This window comes from Ranitomeya variabilis, chromosome 6, assembly GCF_051348905.1.
Source record: "Ranitomeya variabilis isolate aRanVar5 chromosome 6, aRanVar5.hap1, whole genome shotgun sequence".
Lineage (NCBI taxonomy): Eukaryota > Metazoa > Chordata > Amphibia > Anura > Dendrobatidae > Ranitomeya > Ranitomeya variabilis.
In genome coordinates, this window is record NC_135237.1 from 110,687,980 (window position 1) to 110,715,569 (window position 27,590).

The window sequence follows — 27,590 nt, forward strand, 5'->3', positions numbered from 1 at the left end:
TGTCCAGTATGGTTACTAACTATTTTTCATCCCTTATCGATGTTATCCCTCAACCGTCATTCCCATTTGATTACTGGGCATCAAAATTAGACACCTGGCCAGAATTGGCAGAATATGCATTGCAGGAGCTTGCTTGCCCGGCAGCAAGTGTCCTATCAGAAAGAGTATTCAGTGCTGCAGGTTCAATATTAACCGAAAAAAGGACTCGTCTGGCTACCCAAAATGTTGACGATCTAACATTCATTAAAATGAACCACAACTGGATTTCAAAATCTTTTGCCCCACCTTGCCCGGCCGACACCTAGCTTTCCTATGAAAAGCTCTTGCCTGTGGACTACTGTGAATTACTTTTCTAATGTCTAATTTTCTGCAGCTGATTGTCCAGCATACGACATGTTTACACCTCCCTAAATGGCCAAACTCCCCACACGGGGCCGTGGTATCGCGACTTGGCGCAAGCACCCGTGAGACTGCTGTTTGTATGAAGAGATGGGTGTGCTCGCTTTTGGTCGACGGCATTGCTACTGGGTCCCTCATAGTACAATAAAGTGTCTCTGGCGGTGGTGGTGCGCACCCAACGTCAGACACACTGTTGTAACATGAGGGGCCCTGGGCCTGTACCGCCGGCCACAAGAGAGTTCACCCACCCCCAGGTCAAACATTGCTCTACCACTTCCACAGTTATCTCTCACACTTCCACCAATGTTTAGTCTATGCGCTGACATCCTTCCATACCTGCCACTGACAATACCATTGTGTTGACATGTATGATGGTACTTAACATAGTCAGGGGCAGTGTCCTCTATTTACCACAGTAAATACTTTGCGCTAAATTAGTAGGTCTGAAACAACGCAGAGGATCCCACCCCTGAACCTAATGATTGCACCCTTTAGTGTTTTTGTTTTGTTTTAATGCGAGACATTCACATTTAATTGTTGTTTTTGACTACTAACTGGCAGACACTCATTACAATCGGCCTCCGTTGACCAGACCACTGCTGCCCGTGTACCCCTGGAACCAATTATAAAGTGCCTACAGCCCGCCCATTTTAGTGTGTTAGGCCTTCGAAGCCTGTCTGCGGTCCCTCCTTCCACTAGGCCTCCACTGACCAGCCCACTGCTGCCCGTTTACCCCTGGAACCAATTATAAAGTGCCTACAGCCCGCCCATTTTATTGTGTTAGGCCTTCGAAGCCTGTCTGCGGTCCCTCCTTCCACTAGGCCTCCACTGACCAGACCACTGCTGCCCGTGTACCCCTGGAACCAATTATAAAGTGCCTACAGCCAGCCCATTTTATTGTGTTAGGCCTTCGAAGCCTGTCTGCGGTCCCTCCTTCCACTAGGCCTCCACTGACCAGACCACTGCTGCCCGTTTACCCCTGGAACCAATTATAAAGTGCCTACAGCCCGCCCATTTTATTGTGTTAGGCCTTCGAAGCCTGTCTGCGGTCCCTCCTTCCACTAGGCCTCCACAGACCAGACCACTGCTGCCCGTGTACCCCTGGAACCAATTATAAAGTGCCTACAGCCAGCCCATTTTATTGTGTTAGGCCTTCGAAGCCTGTCTGCGGTCCCTCCTTCCACTAGGCCTCCACTGACCAGACCACTGCTGCCCGTGTACCCCTGGAACCAATTATAAAGTGCCTACAGCCAGCCCATTTTATTGTGTTAGGCCTTCGAAGCCTGTCTGCGGTCCCTCCTTCCACTAGGCCTCCACTGACCAGACCACTGCTGCCCGTGTACCCCTGGAACCAATTATAAAGTGTCTACAGCCAGCCCATTTTATTGTGTTAGGCCTTCGAAGCCTGTCTGCGGTCCCTCCTTCCACTAGGCCTCCACTGACCAGACCACTGCTGCCTGTTTACCCCTGGAAACAATTATAAAGTGCCTACAGCCCGCCCATTTTATTGTGTTAGGCCTTCGAAGCCTGTCTGCGGTCCCTCCTTCCACTAGGCCTCCACTGACCAGACCACTGCTGCCCGTGTACCCCTGGAACCAATTATAAAGTGCCTACAGCCAGCCCATTTTATTGTGTTAGGCCTTCGAAGCCAGTCTGCGGTCCCTCCTTCCACTAGGCCTCCACTGACCAGACCACTGCTGCCCGTGTACCCCTGGAACCAATTATAAAGTGCCTACAGCCAGCCCATTTTATTGTGTTAGGCCTTCGAAGCCTGTCTGCGGTCCCTCCTTCCACTAGGCCTCCACTGACCAGACCACTGCTGCCCGTTTACCCCTGGAACCAATTATAAAGTGCCTACAGCCCGCCCATTTTATTGTGTTAGGCCTTCGAAGCCTGTCTGCGGTCCCTCCTTCCACTAGGCCTCCACTGACCAGACCACTGCTGCCCGTGTACCCCTGGAACCAATTATAAAGTGCCTACAGCCAGCCCATTTTATTGTGTTAGGCCTTCGAAGCCTGTCTGCGGTCCCTCCTTCCACTAGGCCTCCACTGACCAGACCACTGCTGCCTGTTTACCCCTGGAAACAATTATAAAGTGCCTACAGCCCGCCCATTTTATTGTGTTAGGCCTTCGAAGCCTGTCTGCGGTCCCTCCTTCCACTAGGCCTCCACTGACCAGACCACTGCTGCCCGTGTACCCCTGGAACCAATTATAAAGTGCCTACAGCCAGCCCATTTTATTGTGTTAGGCCTTCGAAGCCTGTCTGCGGTCCCTCCTTCCACTAGGCCTCCACTGACCAGACCACTGCTGCCCGTGTACCCCTGGAACTAATTATAAAGTGCCTACAGCCAGCCCATTTTATTGTGTTAGGCCTTCGAAGCCTGTCTGCGGTCCCTCCTTCCACTAGGCCTCCACTGACCAGACCACTGCTGCCCGTTTACCCCTGGAACCAATTATAAAGTGCCTACAGCCCGCCCATTTTATTGTGTTAGGCCTTCGAAGCCTGTCTGCGGTCCCTCCTTCCACTAGGCCTCCACTGACCAGACCACTGCTGCCCGTGTACCCCTGGAACCAATTATAAAGTGCCTACAGCCAGCCCATTTTATTGTGTTAGGCCTTCGAAGCCTGTCTGCGGTCCCTCCTTCCACTAGGCCTCCACTGACCAGACCACTGCTGCCCGTGTACCCCTGGAACCAATTCTAAAGTGCCTACAGCCAGCCCATTTTATTGTGTTAGGCTTTCGAAGCCTGTCTGCGGTCCCTCCTTCCACTAGGCCTCCACTGACCAGACCACTGCTGCCCGTGTACCCCTGGAACCAATTATAAAGTGCCTACAGCCAGCCCATTTTATTGTGTTAGGCCTTCGAAGCCTGTCTGCGGTCCCTCCTTCCACTAGGCCTCCACTGACCAGACCACTGCTGCCCGTGTACCCCTGGAACCAATTATAAATTGCCTACAGCCCGCCCATTTTATTGTGTTAGGCCTTCGAAGCCTGTCTGCGGTCCCTCCTTCCACTAGGCCTCCACTGACCAGACCACTGCTGCCCAAGTACCCCTGGAACCAATTATAAAGTGCCTACAGCCCGCCCATTTTATTGTGTTAGGCCTTCGAAGCCTGTCTGCGGTCCCTCCTTCCACTAGGCCTCCACTGACCAGACCACTGCTGCCCGTGTACCCCTGGAACCAATTATAAAGTGCCTACAGCCAGCCCATTTTATTGTGTTAGGCCTTCGAAGCCTGTCTGCGGTCCCTCCTTCCACTAGGCCTCCACTGACCAGACCACTGCTGCCCGTGTACCCCTGGAACCAATTATAAAGTGCCTACAGCCCACCCATTTTATTGTGTTAGGCCTTCGAAGCCTGTCTGCGGTCCCTCCTTCCACTAGGCCTCCACTGACCAGACCACTGCTGCCCGTGTACCCCTGGAACCAATTATAAAGTGCCTACAGCCAGCCCATTTTATTGTGTTAGGCCTTCGAAGCCTGTCTGCGGTCCCTCCTTCCACTAGGCCTCCACTGACCAGACCACTGCTGCCCGTGTACCCCTGGAACCAATTATAAAGTGCCTACAGCCAGCCCATTTTATTGTGTTAGGCCTTCGAAGCCTGTCTGCGGTCCCTCCTTCCACTAGGCCTCCACTGACCAGACCACTGCTGCCTGTTTACCCCTGGAAACAATTATAAAGTGCCTACAGCCCGCCCATTTTATTGTGTTAGGCCTTCGAAGCCTGTCTGCGGTCCCTCCTTCCACTAGGCCTCCACTGACCAGACCACTGCTGCCCGTGTACCCCTGGAACCAATTATAAAGTGCCTACAGCCAGCCCATTTTATTGTGTTAGGCCTTCGAAGCCAGTCTGCGGTCCCTCCTTCCACTAGGCCTCCACTGACCAGACCACTGCTGCCCGTGTACCCCTGGAACCAATTATAAAGTGCCTACAGCCAGCCCATTTTATTGTGTTAGGCCTTCGAAGCCTGTCTGCGGTCCCTCCTTCCACTAGGCCTCCACTGACCAGACCACTGCTGCCCGTTTACCCCTGGAACTAATTATAAAGTGCCTACAGCCCGCCCATTTTATTGTGTTAGGCCTTCGAAGCCTGTCTGCGGTCCCTCCTTCCACTAGGCCTCCACTGACCAGACCACTGCTGCCCGTGTACCCCTGGAACCAATTATAAAGTGCCTACAGCCAGCCCATTTTATTGTGTTAGGCCTTCGAAGCCTGTCTGCGGTCCCTCCTTCCACTAGGCCTCCACTGACCAGACCACTGCTGCCTGTTTACCCCTGGAAACAATTATAAAGTGCCTACAGCCCGCCCATTTTATTGTGTTAGGCCTTCGAAGCCTGTCTGCGGTCCCTCCTTCCACTAGGCCTCCACTGACCAGACCACTGCTGCCCGTGTACCCCTGGAACCAATTATAAAGTGCCTACAGCCAGCCCATTTTATTGTGTTAGGCCTTCGAAGCCTGTCTGCGGTCCCTCCTTCCACTAGGCCTCCACTGACCAGACCACTGCTGCCCGTGTACCCCTGGAACTAATTATAATGTGCCTACAGCCAGCCCATTTTATTGTGTTAGGCCTTCGAAGCCTGTCTGCGGTCCCTCCTTCCACTAGGCCTCCACTGACCAGACCACTGCTGCCCGTTTACCCCTGGAACCAATTATAAAGTGCCTACAGCCCGCCCATTTTATTGTGTTAGGCCTTCGAAGCCTGTCTGCGGTCCCTCCTTCCACTAGGCCTCCACTGACCAGACCACTGCTGCCCGTGTACCCCTGGAACCAATTATAAAGTGCCTACAGCCAGCCCATTTTATTGTGTTAGGCCTTCGAAGCCTGTCTGCGGTCCCTCCTTCCACTAGGCCTCCACTGACCAGACCACTGCTGCCCGTGTACCCCTGGAACCAATTCTAAAGTGCCTACAGCCAGCCCATTTTATTGTGTTAGGCTTTCGAAGCCTGTCTGCGGTCCCTCCTTCCACTAGGCCTCCACTGACCAGACCACTGCTGCCCGTGTACCCCTGGAACCAATTATAAAGTGCCTACAGCCAGCCCATTTTATTGTGTTAGGCCTTCGAAGCCTGTCTGCGGTCCCTCCTTCCACTAGGCCTCCACTGACCAGACCACTGCTGCCCGTGTACCCCTGGAACCAATTATAAATTGCCTACAGCCCGCCCATTTTATTGTGTTAGGCCTTCGAAGCCTGTCTGCGGTCCCTCCTTCCACTAGGCCTCCACTGACCAGACCACTGCTGCCCATGTACCCCTGGAACCAATTATAAAGTGCCTACAGCCCGCCCATTTTATTGTGTTAGGCCTTCGAAGCCTGTCTGCGGTCCCTCCTTCCACTAGGCCTCCACTGACCAGACCACTGCTGCCCGTGTACCCCTGGAACCAATTATAAAGTGCCTACAGCCAGCCCATTTTATTGTGTTAGGCCTTCGAAGCCAGTCTGCGGTCCCTCCTTCCACTAGGCCTCCACTGACCAGACCACTGCTGCCCGTGTACCCCTGGAACCAATTATAAAGTGCCTACAGCCCGCCCATTTTATTGTGTTAGGCCTTCGAAGCCTGTCTGCGGTCCCTCCTTCCACTAGGCCTCCACTGACCAGACCACTGCTGCCCGTGTACCCCTGGAACCAATTATAAAGTGCCTACAGCCAGCCCATTTTATTGTGTTAGGCCTTCGAAGCCTGTCTGCGGTCCCTCCTTCCACTAGGCCTCCACTGACCAGACCACTGCTGCCCGTGTACCCCTGGAACCAATTATAAAGTGCCTACAGCCAGCCCATTTTATTGTGTTAGGCCTTCGAAGCCTGTCTGCGGTCCCTGCTTCCACTAGGCCTCCACTGACCAGACCACTGCTGCCCGTGTACCCCTGGAACCTATTTTACAGTGCATAGAGCCTATTTTTTTATTTAATTTAATATTAATAAAGCCAGGATGGACTACGATGTACCACGCTATGAGCTACCCAGTTGACAATTCTTTTGCGAGAAAAGCCATCCCACCCCTCCACCAGCATGTTAAAGACCGCATTGTCCTTGCATTCTGTCAATCTGTGAGTCCAAAGGTACACCTGACAACAGACACATGGACCTGTAGGCATGGCCACGGAAGGTTACGTGTCCTTTGTGGCTCAATGGGTTAATGTATTGGATGCATGGTCCACACAGGGGACAGCCTGCTAAGTCTGTCTGCAGTCCCTAATTCAAGTTGTCCTTAACTGAATAAAGCTGAGCTTCTACCTTCTGGCTCTGATTAACTGCTGTTTTTAAACAAATTGGTGGTTCCGGCCTACTAACGGTGTCTGCCCCTGCCTGGTGTTGTCCTCAACTGAATGAAGCTGAGCTTCTACCTTCTGGCTCTGATTAACTGCTGTTTTTAAACAAATTGGTGGTTCCGGCCTACTAACGGTGTCTGCCCCTGCCTGGTGTTGTCCTCAACTGAATAAAGCTGAGCTTCTACCTTCTGGCTCTGATTAACTGCTGTTTTTAAACAAATTGGTGGTTCCGGCCTACTAACGGTGTCTGCCCCTGCCTGGTGTTGTCCTCAACTGAATAAAGCTGAGCTTCAACCTTTTGGCTATCATTAAGTGCTGTTTATTTTTTTTAAAAAATGGTGTTTAGGGCCTACTAACGGTGTCTGCCCCTGCCTGGTGTTGTCCTCAACTGAATAAAGCTGAGCTTCAACCTTTTGGCTATCATTAAGTGCTGTGATTTTAAAAATTGGTGGTTAGGGCCTACTAACGGTGTCTGCCCCTCCCTGGTGTTGTCCTCAACTGAATAAAGCTGAGCTTCTACCTTCTGGCTCTGATTAACTTCTGTTTTTAAAAAAAATTGTTGGTTCCGGCCTACTAACGGTGTCTGCCCCTGCCTGGTGTTGTCCTCAACTGAATAAAGCTGAGCTTCTACCTTCTGGCTTTGATTAACTGCTGTTTTTAAAAAAAATTGTTGGTTCCGGCCTACTAACGGTGTCTGCCCCTGCCTGGTGTTGTCCTCAACTGAATAAAGCTGAGCTTCTACCTTCTGGCTCTGATTAACTGCTGTTTTTAAAAAAATTGTTGGTTCCGGCCTACTAACGGTGTCTGCCCCTGCCTGGTGTTGTCCTCAACTGAATAAAGCTGAGCTTCTACCTTCTGGCTCTGATTAACTGCTGTTTTTAAAAAAAATTGTTGGTTCCGGCCTACTAACGGTGTCTGCCCCAGCCAGGTGTTGTCCTCAACTGAATAAAGCTGAGCTTCTACCTTCTGGCTTTGATTAACTGCTGTTTTTAAAAAAAATTGTTGGTTCCGGCCTACTAACGGTGTCTACCCCTCCCTGGTGTTGCCCTCAACTGAATACAGCTGAGCTTCTACCTTCTGGCTTTCGGCCTATAGTATCAGATATTAAACTGCATTTGGCCTACTAGTGTGGTTGGGCCCTTAAAACAGTGTCTGCTGCTCTTGGGTTTGCTACTCCACTGAACAAAGCAGTGCCGCCTGTTTAGTCCTGTTACCAATTTTGAACTGCATTTAGCCTACTTTATTATTTGGCCCTATATCTGTTTCCTCCTCATCCTGCCCATTGCCCAGCCACTGCTAGATGAGTCTGCTGGTACATTGACCCAGACCACTACATTCCCCTTGCACTCTACACAGCCAGAATCTGACCCTGCTGAAAGTAAGGTTCCCCTTCCCGCATGTTATACCACCTTACACAGGGACAAAGAGGAAGGTGCAGATGAAAGTGCAGGTTCCTTCATCAGGTGGGGGGGCATACTCGTTGGCGACGTCACTGGCACAGGGCCCCTCAGAGTACGCAAAAGTGTCGCTGCCAGTGGGAGGCGCCCCCGCCGTGCAAACACACCGCTGTACTTTGAGGGGCCCTGTGCCAGTGCCAATGCCAACGAGTGGGCCCCCCTGCTTGCTTAGGATCACAGCACTTGCAAAATTGACATACTTACCTCTCACTGCTCCACCGCCGTGACGTAGTCCACGTTTCCTGTGCCCACTAAAACCTTGAACCAGCCCTACCCCCCACAACTTTTGCCAAATGACCCCAATTTCCAATGCCCAACTATTATTATAAAGTTAATTAAGATTGACAAGCTTCAGAAACAAGAATGGATGTTTTTGGCATTAAAATGGGCACTGTAGGTGTTTTCCTGGCCTCCACTCACTGCCGACTATGCTTCCCCATTGACTTGCATTGGGTTTCGTGTTTCGGTCGATCCCCGACTTTTAGCGATAATCGGCTGACTGCACTCAACTCGACTCTGGACAAAGTCGGGTTTCACAAAACCCGACTCGACCGTAAAAAAATGAAAGTCGCTCAACCCTAGCGAGCACTTGTGCTCAATGCTCGCCATAATATCATCATTTTTTTTTCTTACTTTTGAAAAAAAAAACAATTCTAACCCCAGCCCAACCCTAACCCTAACACACCCTTAACCCTAACACAACCCTAACTGCAACCCCAACCCTAACCCTAAGCCCAACTGCAAAGAATGGAAAAAATAAAAAAAATTTTTTATCATTTGTATCTAACTAAGTGGGTGACAAAGGGGGGTTTGATTTACTATTTTTTTATTTTGATTACTTTGATAGGACCTATCACAATGATCAAAAGAAACCAATAGGAAACATTTCCTATTGTTGCCAGGTACTGGCCGACAGGTCTCGGCAGGAGCACTGCGCTTGCACCCAACATTTTATTTTTTCCAGGAATATGCCACCAGGTTGGGGGATGGAGCAGGGGTGACCGGGGGATGGCAAAGGTACCAGGAGGTCTCAGGGGGCATCATTTCTCTCTCCTCTGACATGTAAATCATGTCAAAAGAGAGAGAGAAATCAGTGAAACAGCAGGCACACTTTTTTTTGTGATACAGTTATTTTTTTGTGATCACCGTTATTCACTGAATAATGATCACATGATTGGACACTGGAAAATTCAGCCCTGATCATGTTCTCGGGGTTTCTGACTCAGGGGGGCCCTACGGCCTTATTCTCGATTGCCATTTTAAAATGGTGATGAGGGAAAAAGGACCCTTAGCAGCCACCATTTTAATGCTTATCGGCAGTTGATAAGGAGTTAAAAATGTAATCCTTACTGCAAAAAAAAAACCCCTTATATAGCTATGTTGATGTTAAAATTAAAAAAATGTATGGCTTTTGGATAACGAGGAAAAGAGAAAAAATTAAAGCAACATGAAAAATTGTTTGTGTTACAGTTGAGTCAAGACTGTAAAATAGTAACCTGTAGTATATATTGAGCAGTTGTGAGAGTACAAGGAGAATAATGGCTTATCCCAGCAACTTCCTCCTTTTGACTACAGCACTTTTGTGTTTTTCAGTGGAAGATGCTCACTTTGTAATGTAAGGGATGTAGATATGTTTTGTTCCTTTCTTCTCCCCAACCCCTCTAAGTGTATATATATATATATATATTGTAACAAAACACTCCGGGATCGCCTTTGCTGGGTCAAAGGTCACGTGGTTTGTGCATTAAACTCTGAGGCGACAGCAGGTTTCCAAGTAGACTGACCTCAGGTCAGGTTTATTAAAGTGAAGGCAAATACAGAAAACAAAACATAAAAATAAATCCTTGCCTGTCCGGCGCTAACTATACAAATACGTTCCTATCTAACAACTGGGGGGCTTCTCCCACCCAGCTAACATAACACAGGTCACGAGCACAGCTCTCACTCACGGTTGTCTCACACAGACAGGCATTCTGTGTGCCTCAGGCTGACACCTGAAACCTCCAGCTGGTCAGCCTTTATTCCTGCACTTATTAACCCCTCGGTATCCTGAAGATACTGAGCGACCTAATTCACATAGGACAAATACCTGGGCGAGATATACCTGCCCCCGACTACCAGACCGACATGACTCTTACATATCCTCCCCCCCTGCTCAGACCACTCAGGTCGAGCAAGAATACTCTCGAAACAGTGTACTCGGGACAGGGCATCAGCGTTCCCCATCTGCACCACGGGGCGGTGCTCCACCGTGAACGAGTAAGCCTGCAGAGCAAGGAACCACCGGGTTACCCGACTATTACGGTCCTTGTGGAGATGCATCCACTTGAGAGGGGCATGGTCTGTGACCAGCCTAAACTTCCTACCTGCCAGGTAATATTTGAGGGAGTCGAGAGCCCATTTGATGGCTAGGCACTCTTTTTCAATCACAGCATACCTCTGCTCATGTACATTCAGTTTCCGACTGAGGTAGAGGACCGGGTGTTCGACTCCGTCCCTTACCTGGGAAAGTACAGCTCCGATACCAGTATCAGAAGCATCCGTTTGCACCACAAACTCACTGCTGAAATCAGGAGTCACTAGTACGGGCTGAGAGCACAAAGCCCGTTTCAGACTGTGGAAGGCCTCTTCAGCCGCTGAGGTCCATTTTACCATGACGGAATCCCTCCCTTTGGTAAGATCCGTCAAGGGGGTAGCCATGGCCGCAAAGTTGGGTATGAACCGGCGATAATAGCCGGCAATGCCCAGGAAAGCTTGAACTTGTTTCTTGTTCACTGGTTGCGGCCAGCCCTGAATTGCCTGTATTTTGTCGATCTGGGGTTTAACCACTCCTCTGCCAATCACGTAGCCCAAGTATCGGGCTTCTTCAAGGCCGATGTGACATTTCTTAGGATTCGCCGTTAAGCCTGCGTCTCTCAGGTCATCAATCACCGCCTGTACCTTCCGGAGGTGAGCTTCCCAGTCCAGGCTGTAAATTATGATGTCGTCTAGGTAGGCAGAGGCGTACTGTCTGTGGGGCCTCAAGACTCGATCCATCAATCTCTGGAACGTTGCTGGGGCTCCGTGAAGTCCAAACGGCATGTAAATATACTGGAACAGTCCTTCCGATGTAGCAAATGCCGTCTTCTCTCTGGCCGCCTCGGCCAGAGGGATCTGCCAGTACCCCTTTGTTAGATCCAGGGTCGTAATATATCGGGCTTTACCCAGCCGATCGATCAACTCATCGACCCGGGGCATAGGGTAGGCATCAAATTTAGAAACCGCATTCAGTTTCCGAAAGTCATTGCAAAACCGTATAGAGCCATCTGGCTTAGGTATCAACATGATTGGACTGGACCAGGCGCTGTGCAACTCTTCAATGACTCCTAAGTCCAACATGGCCTTCACCTCCCGGGAGATGGCTTCACGGCGTGCTTCCGGAATCCGATACGGCTTCACATGAACTGTGACACCAGGCTCTGTGACAATCTCATGTTTCACTAGCCTAGTCTGGCCAGGTTTTTCCGAGAAAAACTGTTGGTTCTGTAACAAAAACTGCTTAACCTCAGATTTTTGTCGTTCAGAGAGAGTCTCGGCAATCTGCACCTCCGGTATGGTAGGTGAGCAAACTGGACGGGGCAGATCCGCTGTTAGGGCAGCGCGGTCTTTCCAGGGTTTTATCAGATTCACATGATAAATCTGCTCTGGTTTTCTCTTACCAGGCTGGTGCACTTTATAGTTCACTTCTCCAACTCGTTCCATGACCTCAAAGGGGCCCTGCCAATTTGCCAGAAATTTACTATCCACCGTAGGGATTAGGACCAACACCCTATCCCCGGGTGCAAACGTACGGACCTTGGCGCCTCTTTCATAACTTTGCCTCTGGGCTCCCTGGGCCTGTAACATATGTTCCCTAACAAGGGGCATGACAGCAGCAATCCGGTCCTGCATTTGCGTTACATGGTCTATCACCGTTTTAAAGGGAGTGACTTGACCTTCCCAGGTTTCTTTTGCGACGTCCAACAGTCCACGGGGACGACGGGCATATAATAGCTCGAAAGGTGAGAATCCTGTGGAAGACTGGGGAACTTCCCTAATGGCAAACAGCAAATAGGGTAACAAGTAATCCCAGTTCTTCCCATCTTTGTCTATCGCCTTCCGGAGCATCTGTTTTAAGGTTTTATTGAACCGCTCAACCAGGCCATCTGTTTGAGGGTGATAGACAGACGTATGCAACTGGTCTATTTGTAAGAGCCTGCAGAGCTCCTTCATCACCCTTGACATAAAGGGAGTCCCCTGGTCGGTGAGTATCTGTTTTGGAATTCCCACCCGACTAAACACTTGTACCAACTCTTTGGCGATCGTTTTGGTAGCAGTGTTACGCAAAGGGATGGCTTCCGGGTAGCGAGTGGCATAGTCCATGATGACGAGGATATGTTGATGCCCACGTGCGGACCGGGGAAGGGGCCCAACCAAATCCATCCCAATTCTCTCAAACGGGACCCCAATAATAGGGAGGGGTACCAAAGGGCTACAGAACCGAGGTTTAGGTGCCGAGATTTGGCACTCTGGACAGGACTCACAATAGTTACGCACATCATTGTGTATTCCGGGCCACACAAAACAATGCAATATCCTTTCTGTGGTTTTTTGTACCCCCAGATGTCCCCCCATTATATGTCCGTGGGCCAGGTCCAGTACCTTCCGCCGATAAGGTTTGGGTACCACTAACTGTTGCACAGTGTCTTCCCCTTTTTTCTCTACCTGGTAGAGTAAATCATTCTCAAGAACCATGTACGGGTACGCTAGCCTAGTGTCAGGTTCTACGGGTACGCTATCTATCACTTTTACATTTTTCCTAGCCTGAGTCAGGGTAGGATCTTTCATTTGTTCGCTGTGGAAGTCATCCAACTGAACTCCCAAATCGGGTAGGCAGGGTGCTGGATGGCTGTCTGCCTCCGCCTCTCGCTGAGTTTCCTCAGTTTCCTCAGTTTCCCCCACCATAACTGAGAAGGGGAACTGAAGGTTAGATTCAATAACCTCCCCAGCAACATCTTCCTGTGGGGTCTCGTCTAGGAACTCGGGACCTCCAGATGGCATGGGGGAAGATTCACGGTTACAGCTACCGTGAAGGAGCAACTGATTCTCCCACAACTGCCAGAAATGAGGAAAATCCCTGCCCAGGATTATATCATGTAACAATGCGGGAACGAGTCCCACTTTGTGTTGCACAGACCCATAGGGAGTTGAGATACATATGACCGCTGTAGGATATGAGCAGGTGTCACCATGCACACACGTTACAGAAAATTTATCAGACGGACCAGATGGAAGTGCCACCAGACTGGCTTTCACCAGAGTCACCACACTTCCAGAGTCTAGCAATGCCACAACATTTTTCCCATCTACAGACAATTCACGCAGGTGTTTCGCTGTATCATTTTGACCCGCATTCACACTTACTAGCTGTGTAACCAAAGACATGCATTTTTTAGAGTCCGTAACGTCGCACTGCATGGGTTTAGTGGTAACAGGACAGTTCGCAGAAACATGGCCCTTCTCATGACAACGGAAACACCTAACAGGCCCCCTATTGAAACCAGAGTCCGACACCCTTGATCTCGGGGTGCGAGCAGTCCCGTGTTCCTCCCCCACAGTTTTTGGCAATTTTCCTTCCCCCACAGTCCCTGGAACAGTCTTACCGGTTCCACGAGGAGGAGGTACAGTTCGGGTAGTAGCGGTATCATCAGGAAGTCCTTCCGCCACGGAATAACGCTCCACCAAGTCCACCAATTGATCCGCTGTCGCGGGATTTCCTTGGCTCACCCACTTTTTCAGCGCTGGTGGTAGTACTCTCAGGTACTTGTCCAGAATGATCCGCTGGATTATCTCCGGAGTTGTCAGTACCTCGGGTTGCAGCCATTTCTTTATCAAGTAGATCAGGTCGAACATCTGCGATCGCGGCGGTTTATCTGGCTGATAGGTCCACTGGTGTACCCTCTGTGCACGGACAGCCGTCGTCACACCGAGCCGGGCCAGGACCTCAGCTTTCAGCCTCTCAAAGTCCTGAGCGACTTCCGGGTCCAAGTCATGGTAAGCTTTTTGGGCCTCACCGGAGAGAAACGGAGCAATTAGATTGGCCCATCATTCCTTCGGCCACTTCTCTCTCAACGCTGTCCGCTCAAATGTTGTCAGGTACGCCTCGACGTCATCTTCTGCGGTCAGCTTTTGCCAGTACCGACTCACATGGATTCTCCTGGACTCTGCTTCCGGGTTAGCCTCAGGCATGCTCACCAAGCGCTGCGCCACCTGTTGGAGAAGCTGGCGGTCTGCAGTCGTCACGTCCACCAACTCCTTCAGCTGTGCGGCCATCAAGCGGTTAGCTTCCTGCTGTACGGCAGCGGACTGTACTAGGGCTTTCACCACGTCTTCCATACTGTCGCCTGTGCCACGGAGTGCCCGCATTCTCCACCACAATGTAACAAAACACTCCGGGATCGCCTTTGCTGGGGTCAAAGGTCACGTGGTTTGTGCATTAAACTCTGAGGCGACAGCAGGTTTCCAAGCAGACTGACCTCAGGTCAGGTTTATTAAAGTGAAGGCAAATACAGAAAACAAAACATAAAAATAAATCCTTGCCTGTCCGGCGCTAACTATACAAATACGTTCCTATCTAACAACTGGGGGGCTTCTCCCACCCAGCAAACATAACACAGGTCACGAGCACAGCTCTCACTCACGGTTGTCTCACACAGACAGGCATTCTGTGTGCCCCAGGCTGACACCTGAAACCTCCAGCTGGTCAGCCTTTATTCCTGCACTTATTAACCCCTCGGTATCCTGAAGATACTGAGCGGCCTAATTCACATAGGACAAATACCTGGGCGAGATATACCTGCCCCCGACTACCAGACTGACATGACTCCTACAATATATATATATATATATATATATATATATATATATATATATATATCAGAAATTAAACAAAAATTAAGGGCGCTGCACAACCAATATATTAACCAGACCTGCTGCAGCAAATATCAGGACCCAACTACCAAATAGTCCAGCATTAGGCAAAAAAGCCAGGGTATATGTTCTATATGTGAAGATATTTGCGCTGCGGGTACATTCAGAATTCCCCCTAGAGTTCCAAATAATAACAACAACAGTATTCAGGATAACGCAAAGATTTGTACCGAGAGGTACCTCATACCAATCCTTGCACACTCTTTTACCTTTCTTTAGTGTGGTGATTGTAATTCTTATGTGGCGTTGTCAAAGGTCCTTGAAGTCTTCAGATGGCTATATTACAATGTCCAAACTTGCTTAAATGGATCCGCAAACCTTCCCGAATGTAAATAGTGAGGTGTGAACCTGTCCCGGCCGGTGACAGGCACCTCTATTCTATTATAAATAGTTACCCACTCACTAAACAGTGATGCGCGCTTCCAGTAGCAACTTGCCGGCGAGGTGCAGTGAAGCTGCAGGACCTCGCGTGACGTCACAAGCACGTGAGGCCTCACGTGATCGGCTGGAGGGTAAGTACAGAACGCACCATAGACCAAAATTCATCCGACGCGTTTCGAAGTCAACAGACTTCAATAGAAGTCCAGGTATCACAGGTATCACAGTCACACACTACACTTCACACTTCGGCCACCAGGGGAAGCAAAAGCGTTCTATGTATTAGGCCACTCCTCACACTCGGGTAAAACTGGGGGTTGAATAGGAAGTTAGGGAGAACGCTACAGGGTGAGACCCAGGAAAGACCTGTCAGGCAGACAGGGAGAGAAGGAGGAAGATCTGAGCTGCAGACAGAGGTCCCTGTCAGGGGTGGGATACTGGCAGAGACTGAGCGAGAGATAGAACGTTATGGAGCTGCGCCTGCACCTCATTGCGGCAGCATCCTAAGAAAGGACAAGAAGCAGAGTATATTGTGGAGAAGTGAGAAACGAGATCAAAGCACAAGGAGATAACACCGGGAGGAGTTCTGCCTTAAGATCGGCAACATCCTTCTGAGGCACGCAGCCGGTGGCTGGAACGCAGAGGGAGTAATAGGCTCTACGCATTACTTCAAACTACGGCAGGGCAGTGAATTCCAAGTTGGCTGTCCAACCTTTAACCTAATGAAGACAACAGAGGCAAATTGTGGGAGAGGGGCGTCTCTAGGGTCCCTATAAAATAGCTCCAGACCTAACCCGTCATACGGGTCGTCCTATCCATATCATCTGGGGGACGTAGAAAGAGAATATCAGAAACATACACGACAGTTGTGAGGACTATCCCGTGGTGCTCAGCAGGGAAGTACTACAACACACAGGTGCAAGTAGGAAGGCTACTGATTTCCACCTGCAAAGGGAACTCTGGATGTGCCTTTGGACCGGCCGGATTCAGCCAGCCCTGTTAGCAGTGCTCTGGATTGTGGACGCTGAAGTCTTCAGTAAAAGGTAAAGAGACTGCAACCCTGTGTCCTCGTTATTTACTGCGACCTACACCATCATCATCTACCTTACTGGGAAGCCCTGGGGACATACTTCACCTGTGGGAAGGTATTCCATCTAGCTGCTATAACATCACCCCAGCGGACCCCTAAGCAGTGTCGGTCACCCTGACCGAACACCACAGGTGGCGTCACGAACACTTGACAAACTTATCACCCCTTTAATTGGATGCCCCTTAGCAGGGCCATGGACTGGGTTGGGCCACTGTGACATCCCCAGAACCGAGACAGAAGGGACCCGGTACCGAGTTCCCCACTGCCCTGTGCCTGGGGGCGATCCAACTTTGGCGTCATGAACAGGATCTACTTAAGCCTGAAGAATCAGGTCATGTGTGCCTTAGAACTGTGTCTGAATTGTGCTTAAACTGTGACTTATTGCAAAGACTGTGTATTACCACTTGCCGCCAAAAATTCCCGCCAAAACCGCCGCCATTACAGCGCCACGAGGAGCGCAGGAGAAGAAGAAGGGCGTGGAGTTGTGGGCATGAACAAACTGAGAAGCACGAAGAACAATGGCCGCTCAATCTAAATATTGCTGTATCCTGAGGACGTGTCTGTCAGCGGCCGAGATCCGCCTCCTGATCCTCCAGGGGGGGCGGAGGCCTGAGAGACGGGGCCGCCCTCAGAAGAGAGCGCGGGAAAAAGACCGAGAGGAGGGGACGAACATGGCGACCCCCAGGCAGCCACATGGGGACATTCTGGCCCGACGTGGGGCCTCACCACCAGAGACGGACCCGGATCCGCCGTTGCCGAGGGGACTGACCTTCACAGAGCAACCCATGGGGAGGCCCAGCAGCCAGTCGCCGGATGACTGGGTGGCCGCGGCCGAAGCCCGGCAGCTGGCGTTCTGTCGAGAGGCCCACCCTCATGTGGGTTCTTGGCTTGGCCACCCTGCGGAGATCTGCCTGTCCCCCGTGTCCCCCTCTTCACCCGCTCCGGCCGCGGAGTACCCAAGGACCCCACCACCGGGTCGTGAGTCGCGGGAATGGGATCTGAAGATCCTGCCCTGGATGGAACACCGGCGGCGCCTGGTAGCTGCGTGGAGAAAGGAGGCCCAACAGACGGTCCCGATCGACCTGATGGATGACTTGAATGACTCCTCGCCGAGATGGGGAGTCGTTGTGGCCTTCAATCCCCGGGAAGGAAGGGGATCGATACAAGAAATTGGACTACCCATGAGGGTCCACGTCAACCGAGATGAGGTGGAACCCTGCCACACAGAGGATGACACGGACCGCGATCTGCGCTCTGGAGATGCCGTGACCTATGATCGGTATCGGAAGGGGGCTAGCTAGTGGGCTCGGGACATTCAGCGGTGCACCGCTCTCCTAGTGACGCCGGAAGCCCAGGAGACCGGGCCTGCAACAAAAGCGACCGCTGCTCCCGACCAAGCTGTACAGACCCCTGTGCGGAACTCGGACTCCACCCTTTCCCGGCCAGGGAGGATGGTGTGCAGGGTAAGGCCTTTGCTGTTACCTAAGTAAACCTCGGAAACCTGAGTATGTAAACAGTTAACTGTTTGTTTCCATGTTTTTGCTGCTTTAAACCCGTTTAGGGTTACTTCTTAAAGGGATCCCTTTGTTGACCCGGGATCCCTATTGTTTTATGTTTGTGCACAAGTTTTCTCATTTTTAAAGACTGCCGAATCATGGATGGTGAATGATTCACAAACTGTTGCTGTACATAGTTTGCACCTTCTTAAAGGTGTCCCCTACTGGTTTTACAAAAAGAAGAGCTTTTTGAAAAGACTGTTCCTGATTACAGCGCAGAAGTTCTTGCTTTTAAACTGACTTGCAAATTGAGAGTTTGCACTACCTCAGAAAAGACTTGGTTTCCCCTTAAAAGGGATGTTCAATTGTTGCACTTAGCTTAAAACATGATAATGTTGCCTTAAATAGTTAGATAAGTAATAATGTTCTTACATAGTAGTAGTATGTAGTTAGAAAAATAGTGATAAAGAATAGAAATGTTGATAATGTTCTTTGAATAAAACTGAAGTTAAAGTAATTATTAGAATTTCATGAGAGAAAAGCTGAGGAAAGATGCAGTAGGCCCGGAGTGGTAGACAGATAGTCCTGCATATGTGAAAGTAAAAGAGAAAAATAAAGTAAATGTTAATTTGCACTTGTGAGTTTTATAGCATGCCTTTAGTGGGTATACGCCCTTAAAAGAAAAAGTTTGCACTTAGTAGATAGTATGCCCGGCTGGGTAATAATAGTTATTTATAGTTAGTTAATTGTGTTATTTAAAATCTTAAGCACAATGTAAATATGTTTTTATTGCAACGTTCAAGTGTTCTCACCTCCCATAAAGGGAAGCACTGTTATATTTAATTGTTTACAGCATTTCAAAAATTTTGTATGTCTTTTGCTAACATGTATTGTTGTTCTTCTTTTCCCAGTCCGGGAGTACTGGATTTAACGGGGGGAGTGCAGCGCCCCAGAGTCCTGGTCATTGCAGTAATGTCGCTCTGCCACTAAGGGGAGTGATGTTACATCTGATGGCACTAAAGGAGTTCACCTGACCAGGTATCACAGTCACACACTACACTTCACACTTCGGCCACCAGGGGGAGCAAAAGGGTTCTATGTATTAGGCCACTCCTCACACTCGTGTAAAACTGGGGGTTGGATAGGAAGTTAGGGAGAACGTTACTGGGTGAGACCCAGGAAAGACCTGTCAGGCAGACAGGGAGAGGAGGAGGAAGATCTGAGCTGCAGACAGAGGTCCCTGTCAGGGGTGGGATCCTGGCAGAGACTGAGCGAGAGATAGAACATTATGGAGCTGTGCCTGCACCTCATTGCGGCAGCATCCTAAGAAAGGACAAGAAGTGGAGTATATTGTGGAGCAGTGAGAAACGAGATCAAAGCACAAGGAGATAACGTGCAAAGAAAGAAAAAAAGCCAGCTCACCGATATATGCAAGAAGCACGGAACTTCGTCCTGACTCGACGTGATGCAAATCCAAGTAAAAGAGAAAAATGTTCCAGCTTCTTTGATAAAATGTAAAACTTTAATCCATCATATAAAATAGTAGAGGACACACTCCTGGGACAATGCCATATCACAAGTGAAGAAAGCTACGCGTTTCGACCATACGGTCTTTGTGACAAAGACCGTATGGTCGAAACGCGTAGCTTTCTTCACTTGTGATATGGCATTGTCCCAGGAGTGTGTCCTCTACTATTTTATATGATGGATTAAAGTTTTACATTTTATCAAAGAAGCTGGAACATTTTTCTCTTTTACAAGGAGATAACACCGGGAGGAGTTCTGCCTTAAGATCGGCAACATCCTTCTGAGGCGTGTAGCCGGTGGCCGGAACACCGAGGGAGTAATAGGCTCTACGCATTACTTCAAACTACGGCAGGGCAGTGAATTCCAAGTTGGCTGTCCAACCTTTTACCTAATGAAGACAACGGAGGCAAATTGTGGGAGAAGGGCGTCTCTAGGGTCCCTATAAAATAGCTCCAGGCCTACCCCGTCATACGGGTTGTCCTATCCATATCATCTGGGGGACGTAGAAAGAGAATATCAGAAACATACACGACAGTTGTGAGGACTATCCCGTGGTGCTCAGCAGGGAAGTACTACAACACACAGGCGCAAGTAGGAAGGCTACTGATTTCCACCTGCAAAGGGAACTCTGGATGTGCCTTCGGACTGGCCGGATTCAGCCAGCCCTGTTAGCAGAGCTCTGGATTGTGGACGCTGAAGTCTTCAGTAAAAGGTAAAGAGACTGCAAACCTGTGTCCTCGTTATTTACTGCGACCTACACCATCATCATCTACCTTACTGGGAAGCCCTGGGGACATACTTCACCTGTGGGAAGGTATTCCATCTAGCTGCTATAACATCACCCCAGCGGACCCCTAAGCAGCGTCGGTCACCCTGACCGAACACCACAGGTGGCGTCACGAACACTTGACAAACTCATCACCCCTTTAATTGGATGCCCCTTAGCAGGGCCACGGACCGGGTCGGGCCACCGTGACATCCCCAGAATCGAGACAGAAGGGACCCGGTACCGAGTACCCCACTGCCCTGTGCCTGTGGGCGATCCATATATATATGCTATTAATGTGTTCGTATATGGTGGTACTGCTACACATAAAGTGTATTACCACTGTGTAGAAGAGCATTGCTATACTGTCTGTATATTGCTCTGTATATTCCATGCACAAATAGTTTGTAGGGAAAGTTGCCCCCAGGCCCAGTATAGTGATAGGCGCATAGTGTCCATAGTTGACCATTAGAGCGGGGCACTGTAGCATATAGAGTAGGAGGGGCAAAGTGGAATAAGAATAGTGTAAGCTTCCTAGTTTAGTCAGTCAGGGCCTGGGCGCCCATGCAGCTCACAGGGCTGCCTGTCCAGAAGTCGCTGTGCCCCACAACGTTACAAGAGAGGTGCCCAGCATAGAAAAGCTAGCACAGAAAGGTTCCTCTAGGAGGAAGTGTGGCAGTGCTGCGGATGCAGCGGAAGGGAGTCTGTCCCCTGAGAGAGAGAGAGAAGTTTGTTCAGCCGGGGAGCACCAGCAAGATGTGGCAGATCTTTGCCTGGGCGGCAGTTCTTATAACCAGGGTGAAGCGGTGTAGGACTCCCCCATGTGAGGAAAGAATTCCGAATGGAATACATTCTGTGGGACCAGAAGATAAGGTCCTGCAGGGGCTGAATATAGAGAAGAGGACAGAGCAGGGACAGAAAAGGAGGTACTGACTGTGATACCCGAAGTGCCTGTATCGGAGCAAGTTGTGCTGAGTAAACAAGTTCATATTGAAGTTAAGCTGGAGTGTGTCTCCTTTATTTCAGAACCGTCTGTGAGGAATACATCCCCGTACCGGGCAAGTTCAGATGGTGCAGAGAATCAGCACAGAGGTAACGCAGCAGAGAAATGTGAATTGATATGGGAAGGGGCCAGAGAGTAATACAGGGATTGCTGTTGGCCATGGCTGCTGCTCTGGCCCCCGACCCCTACAGTAAGCTCCATGACACAATAAGAAGACTGAAGTTTACCATAGCGGGCGAGAGTCCAAAGACAGGATCTAATAGGCTATCTCTCAGTGTACTTGCAGGAATAATATACACAGCAACAAAAAATATTGCAGTATAATTCAGATCCAAAAGATAAAAAATGCAAAGAAAAGTGAAAAAAAGTAAAAATTCCCAAAACTGCAAAGAAAAATTGAGTCTACACAATACTGTAACATTAAAAATAATAATATGAAAAAAAAAACTTATTTGGTAACATCATTTGTGTATTATCCCCTTAAAAGTAAATATATTATTCATCCTGAAAACTAAACACCTTGTAAAAATTAAGAATAAAAAACAAATACCAGAATAGCTGTTTTCTGCTCACTTTAACTCACTGAAACAGATAATAAAATATAATAGCAGAGTCAAACACAAACATAAAATAATATGGATGAAAAATAAAAGACCATCCTTTGAAAAATAAGCACTCACACAGTTTCATTGTAGAAACAATCTTTTTTTATAACCCACGCCCAAGATAAGAAAAAAATTATTTTTTCACTCCTAACGCTCCTTATTATGTTTCTGTATTATTCCTTTATGTGCTGTAGTGTTATGAGAATTATACACACTGCTCAAAAAAATAAAGGGAACACTAAAATCCCACATCCTAGATATTACTGAATGAAATATTCCAGTTGTAAATCTTTATTCATTACATAGTGGAATGTGTTGAGAACAATAAAACCTAAAAATGAACAATGTAAATCACAACTAATATCCCACGGAGGTCTGGAGTTGGAATGATGCTCAAAATCAAAGTGGAAAATGAAGTTACAGGCTGATCCAACTTCAGTGGAAATGCCTCAAGACAAAGAAATGATGCTCAGTAGTGTGTGTGGCCTCCACGTGCCTGTATGACCTCGCTACAATGCCTGGGCATGCTCCTGATGCGGCGGCGGATGGTCTCCTGAGGGATCTCCTCCCAGACCTGGACTAAAGCATCCGCCAACTCCTGGACAGTCTGTGGTGCAACGTGACATTGGTGAATGGTGCAAGACATGATGTTCCAGATGTGATTCAGGTCTGGGGAATGGGCGGGCCAATCCATGGCTTCAATGCCTTCATCTTGCAGGAACTGCTGACACACTCCAGCCACATGAGGTCTGGCATTGTCCTGCATTAGGAGGAACCCAGGGTGTTATGATCCTGGTGGTAAGGAACACATGAACTGACCTGATGGGTAAACCAAAAATAAGGACAAGCTCTGGGAATGTGGGAACTTTACTGACCGCAATTCTGATCCTATCAACAAACACTATAGGCAGCCGTGGAGCGTTCCTAACTCGGCCTAGACGCCTCGTTCACAGCCTGAGAAACTAGCTACCCCTAGAGAGAAACAAAGCCTCACTTGCCTCAGAGAAATTTTCCCCAAAGTGTAAGCAGCCCCCCACAAATAATAACGGTGAGATTAAGGGGAAAACACAAACATAGATATAAAAATAGGATTTAGCAAATGAGGCCCGCTAATAACTAAATAGTCAGAAGATAGCAAGGAATCTGTGCGGTCAGTATAAAATACTACAAAAGTATCCACGCAGAAAATACAAAAAGACCCCCACACCGACTCACGATGTGAGGGGCGCAACTCCGCACCCCAGAGCTTCCAGCTAGCGATCAAATAGCATATAAGCAAGCTGGACTGAACTCATAACATACTGAGAAACATTTTCAAAAAGCAATGAGCAAAAATGGACTAGCATAAACTTAACTTCGCCACGAGGAGACAGGTCACAAGGGAAGTCCCAAAGAGATCTGAACCAGTACTGAATACAACGACAGCAGGCAACAAGTAAAGGTCCAGATGGAGTTAAATAGGCAGCAGGCCTAGCAGGAAATGAGGCAGCTGGAGTCCAGCTACAGACCAACCGTAACACTAAAAGCCACCAGAGGGAGCCCATGAACAGAACTCACAAAGTACCACTCATGACCACAGGAGGGAGCCCGAGAACGGAATTCACAACAGTACCCCCCCCTTGAGGAGGGGTCACTGAACCCTCACCAGAGCCCCTAGGCCGATCAGGACGAGCCAAATGAAAGGCACGAACCAAATCGGCAGCATGGACATCAGAGGCAACAACCCAGGAATTATCCTCCTGACCATAGCCCTTCCATTTAACCAAGTACTGAAGCTTCCGTCTCGAAATACGAGAATCCAAGATCTTCTCCACCACGTACTCCAATTCTCCCTCGACCAACACCGGAGCAGGAGGGTCAACAGAAGGAACCACAGGCACCACATACCTCCGCAACAATGACCTATGGAACACATTATGAATGACAAAAGATGCTGGGAGGTCCAAACGAAATGACACCGGATTGAGGATTTCTAAAATCTTATAAGGACCGATGAAACGAGGTTTGAACTTAGGAGAGGAAACCTTCATCGGAACATAACGAGATGACAACCATACCAAATCCCCCACACGAAGTCGGGGACCCACACAGCGACGGCGATTAGCAAAGCGCTGAGCCTTCTCCTGTGACAACGTCAAATTGTCCACTACGTGGTTCCAAATCTGCTGCAACCTATCCACCACATAATCCACCCCAGGACAGTCAGAAGGTTCAACCTGACCTGAGGAAAAACGAGGATGAAAACCAGAATTACAAAAAAAAAGGCAAAACCAAAGTAGCGGAACTAGCCCGATTATTGAGGGCGAACTCAGCCAATGGCAAAAAAGTCACCCAATCATCCTGATCAGCAGAAACAAAACATCTCAGATAAGTTTCCAAGGTCTGATTAGTACGTTCGGTTTGGCCATTCGTCTGAGGATGGAAGGCCGAAGAAAAAGACAAATCAATGCCCATCCTAGCACAAAAGGACCGCCAAAATCTGGACACAAACTGGGACCCTCTGTCAGACACAATGTTCTCCGGAATACCATGCAAACGGACCACATTCTGAAAAAACAGCGGAACCAAATCAGAGGAGGAGGGTAACTTAGGCAAAGGCACCAAATGGACCATTTTAGAAAAACGATCACAAACCACCCAGATGACAAACATCCTCTGAGAGACTGGAAGATCCGAAATAAAATCCATGGAAATATGCGTCCAAGGCCTCTTCGGGACAGGCAAAGGCAAAAGCAATCCAATGGCACGAGAACAGCAAGGCTTGGCCCGAGCACAAATCCCACAGGACTGCACAAAGGAACGCACATCCCGCGACAAAGAAGGCCACCAAAAGGACCTAGCCACCAAATCCCTGGTACCAATGATCCCAGGATGACCCGCTAACACTGAAGAATGAACCTCGGAAATAACTCTACTGGTCCATCTATCCGGGACAAACAGTCTCTCCGGTGGACAACGGTCAGGTCTATCGGCCTGAAACTCCTGCAGCACCCGCCGCAAATCAGGGGAGATGGCGGACAAGATCACCCCCTCTCTGAGGATACCAGCCGGCTCAGAAACTCCCGGAGAGTCAGGCACAAAACTCCTAGAAAGGGCATCAGCCTTCACATTCTTTGAGCCCGGAAGGTATGAAACCACGAAATCAAAACGGGAGAAAAACAGTGACCATCGAGCTTGTCTAGGATTTAACTGCTTGGCAGACTCGAGATAAATCAAATTGTTGTGATCCGTCAAGACCACCACGCGATGCTTGGCTCCCTCAAGCCAATGTCGCCACTCCTCAAATGCCCACTTCATTGCCAACAACTCCCGATTACCAACATCATAATTCCGCTCGGCAGGCGAAAACTTTCTAGAAAAGAAAGCACATGGTCTCATCACCGAGCCATCAGAGCTTCTCTGTGACAAGACAGCCCCTGCTCCAATCTCAGAAGCATCAACCTCGACCTGAAAGGGAAGAGAGACATCAGGCTGACGCAAGACAGGAGCCGAAGAAAACTGATGTTTCAGCTCCTGAAAGGCCTCAACGGCCGCAGGAGACCAATTAGTCACATCAGCACCCTTTCTAGTCAAATCCGTCAAAGGCTTAACCACACTAGAAAAATTAGTGATGAAGCGACGGTAAAAATTAGCAAAGCCCAAGAACTTCTGAAGGCTCTTCACCGATGTAGGTTGAGTCCAGTCATAGATGGCCTGGACTTTAACTGGATCCATCTCGATAGTAGAAGGGGAAAAAATAAAGCCCAAAAAAGAAACCTTCTGGACTCCAAAGAGACATTTAGAGCCCTTCACAAACAAGGCATTGGCACGCAGGACCTGAAACACCATCCTGACCTGCTTCACATGAGACTCCCAATCATCAGAAAAGACCAAAATATCATCCAGGTACACAATCATGAATCTATCCAGATACTCTCGGAAGATATCGTGCATGAAGGACTGAAACACGGAAGGGGCATTAGAAAGCCCAAAAGGCATCACCAAGTACTCAAAATGACCTTCGGGCGTATTAAATGCTGTCTTCCATTCATCGCCCCGCTTTATACGCACAAGATTATAAGCTCCTCAAAGATCTATCTTAGTGAACCAACTAGCCCCCCTAATCCGAGCAAACAGATCGGACAGCAGAGGCAAAGGGTACTGAAATTTGACCGTGATTTTATTTAGAAGGCGATAATCTATACAGGGTCTCAGAGAACCATCCTTCTTGGCCACAAAAAAGAACTCTGCACCCAAAGGTGACAAGGACGGACGAATATGCCCTTTCTCCAAAGACTCCTTTATATAGCTCCGCATAGCAGTATGTTCTGGTACAGATAAATTAAAAAGTCGACCCTTAGGGAACTTACTACCAGGAATCAAATTTATGGCACAATCACAATCCCTATGAGGAGGTAGGGCACTGGATTTGGGCTCATCAAATACATCCTGGTAATCCGACAAAAATTCAGGGACTTCAAAAGGAGTAGAAGAAGCAATTGACACCAAAGGAACATCGCCATGTACCCCTTGACAACCCCAACTTGACACAGACATTGCTTTCCAATCCAGGACTGGATTATGAACCTGCAGCCATGGCAGACCCAACACGACAACATCATGCAAATTATGTAACACCAGAAAGCGAATAACCTCCTGATGTGCAGGAGTCATGCACATAGTCACTTGAGTCCAGTACTGAGGCTTATTCTTGGCCAATGGCGTAGCATCAATTCCCTTTAGTGGAATAGGGAATTGCAAAAGCTCCAAGATAAAACCACAGCGCCTGGCAAATGACAAATCCATCAAATTCAGGGCAGCGCCTGAATCCACAAAAGCCATAACAGAGTAGGATGACAGAGAGCAAATCAAAGTAACAGACAAAATGAATTTAGGCTGTACAGTACCAATGGTGACAGACCTAGCGAACCTCTTTGTGCGCTTAGAACAATCAGAGATAACATGAGTGGAGTCACCACAGTAAAAGCACAACCCATTCTGATGTCTGTGATTTTGCCGTTCGATTCTGGTCAGAATCCTGTCACATTGCATAGACTCAGGCTTCTGTTCAGAAAACACCGCCAGATGGTGCACAGGTTTGCGCTCCCGCAAATGCCGATCAATTTGAATGGCCAAAGACATTGACTCATTCAGACCCGCAGGCGTGGGGAACCCCACCATAACATCCTTTAGGGCTTCCGAAAGACCCTTTCTGAAAATCGCTGCCAGAGCTCACTCATTCCATTGAGTGAGCACAGACCACTTCCTAAACTTCTGACAGTAAACCTCTTCTTCATCCTGACCCTGAGAGAGAGCCAGCAAAATCTTTTCTGCCTGGTCTACTAGATTAGGTTCCTCATAAAGCAATCCAAGCGCCAGAAAAAACGCATCCACATTTAGCAATGCAGGATCTCCTGGCGCCAGGGAGAATGCCCAATCTTGAGGGTCACCACGTAACAAAGAAATAATAATTCTAACTTGCTGAGCAGGGTCACCAGAGGAATGACGTCTCAGAGAAAGAAACAATTTGCAATTATTTTTGAAATTCAAAAACCTAGATCTATCTCCAGAGAACAGCTCAGGAATTGGTATTTTAGGTTCTGACATAGGACTGCGAA